This window comes from Sprattus sprattus (assembly GCF_963457725.1).
Source record: "Sprattus sprattus genome assembly, chromosome: 1".
Classification (NCBI taxonomy): domain Eukaryota; kingdom Metazoa; phylum Chordata; class Actinopteri; order Clupeiformes; family Clupeidae; genus Sprattus; species Sprattus sprattus.
This window is the reverse complement of record NC_137920.1, coordinates 39604604-39614639: the sequence shown is the minus strand read 5'-3', so window position 1 is coordinate 39614639 and position 10036 is coordinate 39604604.

Below are 10036 nucleotides of genomic sequence, written 5' to 3'. Positions count from 1 at the left end.
TAAATAAAGGTGTTTTTGGTGAGTATTACTGAATGGGCACACATGTGATGAGACACCAATAAATGTTGCCATTCAATTCTGCAATGTTATTTTGCATTATGTTTTTAAAAAAAAATATTTTCATAGACACAGGGAATGATTGTTAGAAAATATCAATAAACTGAAACTAATGGGATGGATGATGGATTTTTTTGAATCTTTTGAAGCCATACTAAGCCTCCAAATTGAAAAACGTACTGTAGTGAAATGATAAGATGAACATATAATATTGCATTCATGAATTTATACACGCATGCAATCCCTTTTTGCCGATCTTCACAAGCAGTAAGATAAGAATGAGTAAATGCATGCACGCTTGTTTGAAGCACATATTGAATCCTTTCCTCGCAGGAAGATCAGAGCGGCTCCTGAGAAATCACACCTGTCAGGCAGACGGAAACAGGATCACTGGGGGGAGTGAAAATAAATCCTCCCCCATCGTGCTCTTTCTCTAGAAAAGATACAGGGTGGATCAAAAAAGCACAACATCCCCGCTGACTACATATGATGACCTGCAGAGAGATGTCTGTTTTAATAGAAAACTAAAGGCTTTCACAACCTTCTTACAAGTTATAGCGCTGTAGAAATCCAGATGCAACCTTACCATTACTGAGTTTCAAATTGTGTTGAGACATGTTTTTAATTATTTTATTTTATACAAAATGAATTTCATATAACACTATAATAGATGTTACAGAACAAAATAACAGAGGTAAAAGTATTGTGCAACATATCAGATGAAGACGTAAGCCTAGGAGTATCTCACTCCTGACTCGGACTTGGAGATGTGTATCATGACCTGTCTTTGCTGTAGATCACACACAGACATTTACATTTTCCTGTGAGACAATCATACGAGACAAACAATACATTCAGTCAGGTGATTACTCTCCGTATGTACAAAGAAATATGTCGAAATATGCAGAAAATGCGCTGGTGTTTCTTCTTCTGCCTTAGTCTTATGTGACTACAGTGTGTTGATAGAAAAAACAAGATCATTATTGTTTATTTACATGATGGATGCCATTCGTTTATTGTTGACTGAATATATCATTCAAGTCGGACAAATTAGACAACCTTTTCCCAGACACTAGAGTCTTTCAGGTGGTTTAACCTTAAAAAAAAAAAAAAAAACATTTCTGATGTTCTCTGTCAGAGGAGTTTAAACAACCGGGCGGAATCATCCTCAAACTAGGGGCCATTGAATCTTACTGTTAATACACAGGGATGGGCACACCAAGGGCCTGATTTACTTACAGGATTGCGCCCATTTCTGGCGTAAAATAGCGGTCCGGGGGCCCATTTGAGTAGAGTCGCATATTAACGCTTTGAGGGTGTTACCACGGAAAATGCGCAAAAACACAGGGCCTGATTTACTAACAGGATTGCGCCCATTTCTGGCGTAAAATAGCGGTCGTAAACATAAAACGGTATTTACTAATGGGCCGCAGCGCATATTAACGCCTGTGGGTGTGAACAGGGGAGGTAACTTGGAGGTGGGTGGTAACGTAGGCGTGAGGCGCAATTTACATGGGTGGAGACAAGGTAAGTGCGCCTAATGATGTCATGCGTGGTATTTACTAAACTGCCTGTGGAGCGCACGTCTCCAATTTGCAGGCTAATTCTCCGCCTCATAAAAGCACGTCTTAACCAAGCGCAATTTCATTGAGTCTGAAAACGTTGATATGGCAGCAGTGATAAGAGAAAGGCGAAGAAAGAAGACAGAGACAGCGCACAGAAATACTTTTTTCAACTCGCATAACACATTTTCAGTTAAATGAACCTCAAATCATTAGACGGTACAGGTTAACCAGCCACGCAATACTTAAATTACTGAACCAGATCAGAGATGACATCTAACCCTCCAACCGGAGATCACATTCCATTCAATCAGTTGGTAAACATTGCAAATATTGGCACCGGATCATTTCAAACAGTTATAGTATCAGCAGTTGATATATCTCAGCCTTCACAAATATTCACACAGGTACTCGAAGCATTGCTATGGCGCACTGGTCAATACATTTCCCCACTGCCACAGCCGAAATTTTAGACATCAAACAGGACTTTTTTTTGAAATCGCAAACTTTCCGAACATAATATGAACCATTGATTGCACCCACGTCCATGTATATTGTAGTGAACCCATGTCCCTTGTAGAAATTATTAATCTCGCCATGTACACATCTATATTGTTATAATAGACAGTTTATGCATTAATGCCACCAATAGCATATTCTTTATAATCGTGTTCTTTTAAACATCTTGCTGTAGGTGATGGCGGGCAGAACAACATTATAGCAGCGCACACATTGAATCAGGTTCAGTGATTGAGCGAACGTGAACCAATATATCTATCTCCACTTGCTGAAGCTTCATTTTCTCTTCCTAAATAAATACCACGGAAAATGCGGAAAAACACCGTGCGTTAATGTGCGAACGCAGTTTAAGCAGCGGTCGCAATGTTAGTAAATCAGGCCCTATATAGGGCGGAGTAAACACAGATTGCCCAGCGCGATCTGGTTTGATAAATACCAAGTAAAATGCGCAAAAACACTGTGCGTTAATTTGCGAACGCAGATTAAGAAGCGCTCGCATATTAGTAAATCAGGCCCACAGTGCGTTAATGTGCGAACGCAGTTTAAGCAGCGGTCGCAATTTTAGTAAATCAGGCCCTATATAGGGCGGAGTTAACACAGTTTGCCCAGCGCAGATCTGGTTTGATAAATACCAAGGAAAATGCGCAAAAACGCTGTCCGTCAATGTGCGGACGCAGATTAAGCAGCGGTCGCATGTTAGTAAATCAGGCCCCAAGTGTTGAAACTTTCTCAGGGTATAAAGAATGGTCTTTCGCATGAACATTGAAGTTGTAAAACTGGCAATTGTGTCATGAAACCACTTCTAGGTACCCTTTTCTTGAAAGTGAAATATTGAAGTAGTTCTAAGTATCATGACAAAATGCAAATCAGTCATTGTTCATGAGAGAAATTAAGTGGTGATTTCTGTAGAGTCTGTAGAGCAGCAGCGCATTGAGGACTCTGAAGGGTGTCTGACATCTGAAAGGAGCCTCTTTTGACTACCTCCACTAACTGCCTGGAGGGAGCCTCTTTAGATAGGATTTTAACATGACTACCTGCCCTGCCAGCCTGGAGGACAAGACGAGAAGAGGCTGTCATCAGTGAGAAGTTTAAAGAGGGCCTGACCCTCATATGTCTCATTATCATCCACGTTTGTCATGAGATTCAAAAGAGAGACTTCATAAGAATTGCCCACCAGCTTCTATGATGGAAATAGAACTGCTATCGTTTAAATATTATATTATGGAGTCGCATGCATAGACTTTCAGATTTCATATAAAAGTTTTGTGCTTCTGACTGCTTATGCCACCACACCTTCGCAAGTCTGATCCTTTTATGTCATGGACTGATTCCCCATACAGTGCAGATGCACCTAACATGCATACTGAATCACTTAAAGCAGCAATAAGGAGTTCTGTTCCAAAACTAGCAAGCTAACTACCTAAAAGGCATGCAAAAACCTTGCAAACACCACCAACAGCCCAGTTGGCACTAATAGAAGCTTGCCAACACACTAACTGGTGTCTCTTGGCAGTATTGCTGGCAATGGCATGCTGTGAAAGCTTTTCTTCCATTTTTGCAGGGTGTTCCAGCCCGGAACACAGAACTAGTGCATATCCTGGATGGCTAGTTGGAAAGACATACAGTGCCACTTTAAAGTATGTGAACCCCTTGACCACTTAGGAGTTTTCTGTTGTTTTACCATGATTTTTCATTTTTTTCAGCACCAATTTTCCATAGAAGGAATGTCAGGTTTATGTTTATCATTTGTATGTACTTTTTTTAGAGGGAATTGTTTGAGTAGCCAAAAGACTACATGAAACATCGAATTAGTCCATTTCAAAAGTAAGTGAACCTGTCAGGATCCTGCTCGCTCCATTTTGTGTTTGCCTGTTTTGTCTCGTGTTTCTTGTGTGTGTTCTCCATGTGTTTTCCTGCGTTTGTTTTTACATGTGCTCTTTGTGTTTTTGTTATGCCATGTGTTTTCTGTTTTGTCCTAAGACTCCGCCCCCACCTGCCCTCTGTCACTTCCTGGATTCCCTGTCACCAATAACCACACCTGTCCGTTAATCAGTCCACTCATTGTCTTAATTAGTTTCTCCTGTCCCCGGTTTGTTTCCCACCAATTGCATGTCTCCCTTCTTGTATTTAAGTTCAGTCTCCCCAGTGTTCCATGTCTGATCGTCACCTAAGGTCTGTGTGAAAGACTCTGTCTGTCTGACCTGGTTTCTAGAGTTTAACTCTTCTGCTTTCTCTGAGTATCTGCCAGTGTGAGAAGTTGTTGTTTTGTGTTTTTTCTCTTTTGCTCTGCCTGCTTTGTATTTTGGATCTTTTGAGTGTTACCTTTTGACTTTGACTTTTGCATATTTTATGTTTGGACTTTTTGAACCTTTTTGATTAACATTCGTGGACAAATAAATACAAGTTTTTTGCCCGCAATTCTTGGTCTGCTATTGGGTCTCTTTTTCCCTTCGGAACCTAACAGGACGATCAGACCAAGATGGACCCAGCGGACCCGAACCTGATGGAGAACAGACAAACACAGTTTGACCCGTATTGCACATCGTTTGATTTTAAAGCTAATGAGGCCATACATCTGCTCCCGTGGGAGATCTTTTGGGACGGTGAGTCAGCGAGTGGAGAGGACTGGGTTACTGATGACGAGTTCTCAGAGGGTGAGTGGTCTGAGAGTGGCGTCATTGAGCCCGAACCCGGACCCAGCCGAGACTCTCTGTTTGAGGGTAGTCGGTTGGCTATCCGGCCAACCCCGTTCAGAACACCACCTCTGGTCTCGCCACAACCAGTTCCTGAACCCGGACCCTGCCGAGACGCTCTGTTTGCGGGTAGTCGGTTGGCCATCCGTCCAACCCCATTCAGAACGCCACCTCTGTTCTCGTCCCCTCCGCTTCCAGCACCCCCTTATGATATTGAGGAGGATGTCAGCGAGTGGATCGATGGGGGCTTTATATTGGGGGACCGCTTTTTTGAGAAGCCAGCTGGTGCTGATGACTGGGAGGCCTATGACTCTGAGGATGACTCGGATGAGGAGGAAGAGATGGACACAGCTCCCGCCCCTGCTCAGATGACCGCCGTCGCCTCCGTTGCTCCCGCACCTAAGACTCCATCTCCAGCACCTCCTGCACCTCTCACACCAGTGCCAGTGCCAGCACCCTGCCGGATCCCCGTTCCAACACTCCACTGTGAGCCCGGTGGGTGGATCGGTGGGGGTTATTTCATGCGTGATCAGCACTTCATCTACACCGATGAGCTGGAAATGGCGGACACGACTCCTGCTCCAGCTCCCCAGTTAACCCCTGCTCCACGTCCAGCGTCCGCTCCCCAGCTGACTCCTGCACCTCTTCAAGCTCCAGCTCCCCGGCTGAACCCTGCACCTCTTCGAGCTCCAGCTTCCCGGCTGACCCCTGCACCTCTTCGAGCTCCAGCTCCCCGGCTGACCCCTGCACCTCTTCGAGCTCCAGCTCCCCGGCTGACCCCTGCACCTCTTCGAGCTCCAGCTTCCCGGCTGACCCCTGCACCTCTTCGAGCTCCAGCTCCCCGGCTGAACCCTGCACCTCTTCGAGCTCCAGCTTCCCGGCTGACCCCTGCACCTCTTCGAGCTCCAGCTTCCCGGCTGAACCCTGCACCTCTTCGAGCTCCAGCTCCCCGGCTGACCCCTGCACCTCTTCGGGCCCCAGATGCCCGACTGACTCCTGCGCCTCGTCGGACTTCAGCCCCTGAGCCATTCCGCTCTCCTACAGCTCCTGCTGCTGCTGCCCCCGCAGCTGCTACCCCTGCTGCTGCGCCTCCTGCAGCTGCTCCTCCTGCATCCACTGCAGCCACTCCTGCTACTTCTCCCGCAACCCCTCCTGCTGCTGCCCCTGTCCGCAGTGCCTCGACTGCCCCTGTCCGCAGCGCCCCGGCTGCCCCTGTCCGCAGCGCCCCGGCTGCCCCTGTCCGCAGCGTCCCGGCTGCCCCTGTCCGCAGCGTCCCGGCTGCCCCTGTCCGCAGCGTCCCGGCTGCCCCTGTCCGCAGCGTCCCGGCTGCCCCTGTCCGCAGCGTCCCGGCTGCCCCTGTCCGCAGCGTCCCGGCTGCCCCTGTCCGCAGCGTCCCGGCTGCCTCTGTCCGCAGCGTCCCGGCTGCCCCTGTCCGCAGCGTCCCGGCTGCCCCTGTCCGCAGCGTCCCGGCTGCCCCTGTCCGCAGCGTCCCGGCTGCCCCTGTCCGCAGCGTCCCGGCTGCCCCTGTCCGCAGCGTCCCGGCTGCCCCTGTCCGCAGCGTCCCGGCTGCCCCTGTCCGCAGCGTCCCGGCTGCCCCTGTCCGCAGCGTCCCGGCTGCCCCTGTCCGCAGCGTCCCGGCTGCCCCTGTCTCCAGCGCCCCGGCTGCTCCTGTCTCCAGCGCCCCGGCTGCCCCTGTCTCCAGCGCCCCGGCTGCCCCTGTCTCCAGCGCCCCGGCTGCCCCTGTCTCCAGCGCCCCGACTGCCCCTGTCTCCAGCGCCCCGACTGCCCCTGTCTCCAGCGCCCCGACTGCCCCTGTCTCCAGCGCCCCGACTGCCCCTGTCTCCAGTGCCCTGACTGCCCCTGTCTCCAGTGCCCTGACTGCCCCTGTCTCCAGTGCCCTGACTGCCCCTGTCTCCAGTGCCCTGACTGCCCCTGTCTCCAGTGCCCTGACTGCCCCTGTCTCCAGTGCCCTGACTGCCCCTGTCTCCAGTGCCCTGACTGCCCCTGTCTCCAGTGCCCTGACTGCCCCTGTCTCCAGTGCCCTGACTGCCCCTGTCTCCAGTGCCCTGACTGCCCCTGTCTCCAGTGCCCTGACTGCCCCTGTCTCGAGTGCCCCTGTCTCGAGTGCCCATGTCTCGAGTGCCCATGTCTCCTGTGCCCCTGTCTCGAGTGCCCATGTCTCCTGTGCCCCTGTCTCGAGTGCCCATGTCTCCTGTGCCCATGTCTCCTGTGCCCCTGTCTCGAGTGCCCATGTCTCCTGTGCCCCTGTCTCGAGTGCCCATGTCTCCTGTGCCCCTGTCCCAGGTTCTCTTGTCCTTGTCCCAGGTGTCCCTATCCCAGGCACCTGTGTCCCTGTCCCAGGTTCTCCTGCCCCTGTCCCGAGCGCTCCTGTCCCGAGCACCCCAGGCGCCCCTGTCCCAGGTGTTCCTATCCTGGTCGAGGAGGCGTGTTGTGACCTCCTCGCCCCCAACAAGGCTCCCAGTCGCCTGCCTCATTCGGGGCGTCCACCTGGCCAACTGCCAAAGACCCTGCCCCTGTCTGACCACTCATCCGGCCGGCCACCAGATACTCTGCCCCTGTTTGGGTCCCCACCCGGGTGGCCACCAGATACTCTGCCCCTGTTTGGGCCCTCATCCGGCCAGCCACCAGATACTCTGCCCCTGGGTGGCCGCTCATCCGGCCGGCCACCAGATACTCTGCCCCTGTTTGGGTCCTCATCCAGCCGGCCACCAGATACTCTGCCCCTGTTTGGGTCCTCATCCGGCCGGCCACCAGACACTCTGCCCCTGTTTGGGTCCTCATCCAGCCGGCCACCAGATACTCTGCCCCTGTTTGGGTCCTCATCCGGCCGGCCACCAGACACTCTGCCCCTGTTTGGCCGCTCGTCCGGTCGGCCGCCAGACATTCTGCCCATGATTGTCCAACCACCCGGTCATCCACCAGGCTCTTCGGTCGTCCACCCGGCTAGCTTCCTGACCCGTGGTCTGTGTCCAGCTTTCTGCCCACCTGCCTTGCCCTTGACCCCCTCCACCCACCCTACGCGGACTCTTTCAGGTTTTGCAAAGGCCGTCTGGAATCCGGCCCTTAGGGAGGGGGTACTGTCAGGATCCTGCTCGCTCCATTTTGTGTTTGCCTGTTTTGTCTCGTGTTTCTTGTGTGTGTTCTCCATGTGTTTTCCTGCGTTTGTTTTTACATGTGCTCTTTGTGTTTTTGTTATGCCATGTGTTTTCTGTTTTGTCCTAAGACTCCGCCCCCACCTGCCCTCTGTCACTTCCTGGATTCCCTGTCACCAATAACCACACCTGTCCGTTAATCAGTCCACTCATTGTCTTAATTAGTTTCTCCTGTCCCCGGTTTGTTTCCCACCAATTGCATGTCTCCCTTCTTGTATTTAAGTTCAGTCTCCCCAGTGTTCCATGTCTGATCGTCACCTAAGGTCTGTGTGAAAGACTCTGTCTGTCTGACCTGGTTTCTAGAGTTTAACTCTTCTGCTTTCTCTGAGTATCTGCCAGTGTGAGAAGTTGTTGTTTTGTGTTTTTTCTCTTTTGCTCTGCCTGCTTTGTATTTTGGATCTTTTGAGTGTTACCTTTTGACTTTGACTTTTGCATATTTTATGTTTGGACTTTTTGAACCTTTTTGATTAACATTCGTGGACAAATAAATACAAGTTTTTTGCCCGCAATTCTTGGTCTGCTATTGGGTCTCTTTTTCCCTTCGGAACCTAACAGAACCCCCAGCTGAATTTGTAAAGTCAAGCAGGTAACAGATTCAGTGAAACTTATTTGGGTGCTTAATTAGTCAATTAAGCAAACCGATCATCTGAGACATCCTTAGGGAAAGGTTTGGGCAACACAGATTAAAAGAGGGAGGAAACCAACTATAAGACCATCTCCAAAAGATTCCAGCTCCATCCATCCATCCAAGACAAATAATTTAGAAATGGAGGGCATTCAACATGACCGCATCTCTGCCTAGAAGTGGACGCCCATCAAGACCATCACCAAGAAGCACCAGAAGAAGAATACATCAGGTAAAAGTCAACCCACACATCACCTCTAAAGAGTTTCAGACCTCTCTGGCAGCATCTGGGGTAAATGTACATGGGTCTACAATCAGACGAAAATTGAATAGACATGACATTCATGATCGGGTTGCTAGAAGGAAGCCTCTGCTCTCAAGAAAGAACAAAACTGCCCGTTTCAACTTTGCCCGAGATTACTTGGATAAACCAAAGGCCTTCTGGAAGTCCCTTCTTTAAACAGATGAGTCCGAGATAGAATTATTTTGTCACGATCAAAACCAACAATTTTCGTCTGATTGTAGACCCATGTACATTTACCCCAGATGCTGCCAGAGAGGTCCGAAACTCTTTAGAGGTGATGTGTGGGTTGACTTTTACCTGATTTATTCTTCTTCTGGTGCTTCTTGGTGATGGTCTTGATGGGCGTCCACTTCTAGGCAGAGATGCGGTCATGTTGAATACCCTCCATTTCAAAATTATTTGTCTTGGATGGATGGATGGAGCTGGAATCTTTTGGAGATGGTCTTATAGCTTTCCCAAGACTGATGGGCTGTCAGTACCTTCTTCCTGATGTTCTCGGATATCTCGTTTCCTCTCGGCATTGTTGGTCTGTGTGGGTACACCTTGGCACTACAGTAGTTTGGTTGGTTTCCTCTCTCTTTTAATCTGTATGGCCCAAACCTTTCCCTAAGGATGTCTCAGATGATCGGTTTGCTCAATTGACTAATTATTCACCCAAATAAGTTTCACTGAATCTGTTACCTGCTTGACTTTATCAATTCAGCTGGGGGTTCACTTACTTTTGAAATGGACTAATTCGATGTTTCATGTAGTTTTTCAGCTTCTCAAACTATTTCCTCTAAACAAGTACATGCAAATGATAAACATAAACCTGACATTTCATCTATGGAAAATTGGTGATAAAAAAAAAAAAAATCATGGTAAAACAACAGAAAACGCTTAAGTCCTCAAGGGGTTCACATACTTTCAAGTGGCACTGTAGGTGTGTATCTGTCCTTCACATGAACATATGTTATCAAAATTCATTTGAGGATGGTACCAAAACTGGTTGCCTGTAAAACCATACCTCAAAAAGTGTCGAATTGTTGCATGGTGTTGCTTTAACCCTCTATAGTACAAAAAGAGACACTTCATAAGAAGCTTTAACCCTAGACTTTTCTAAG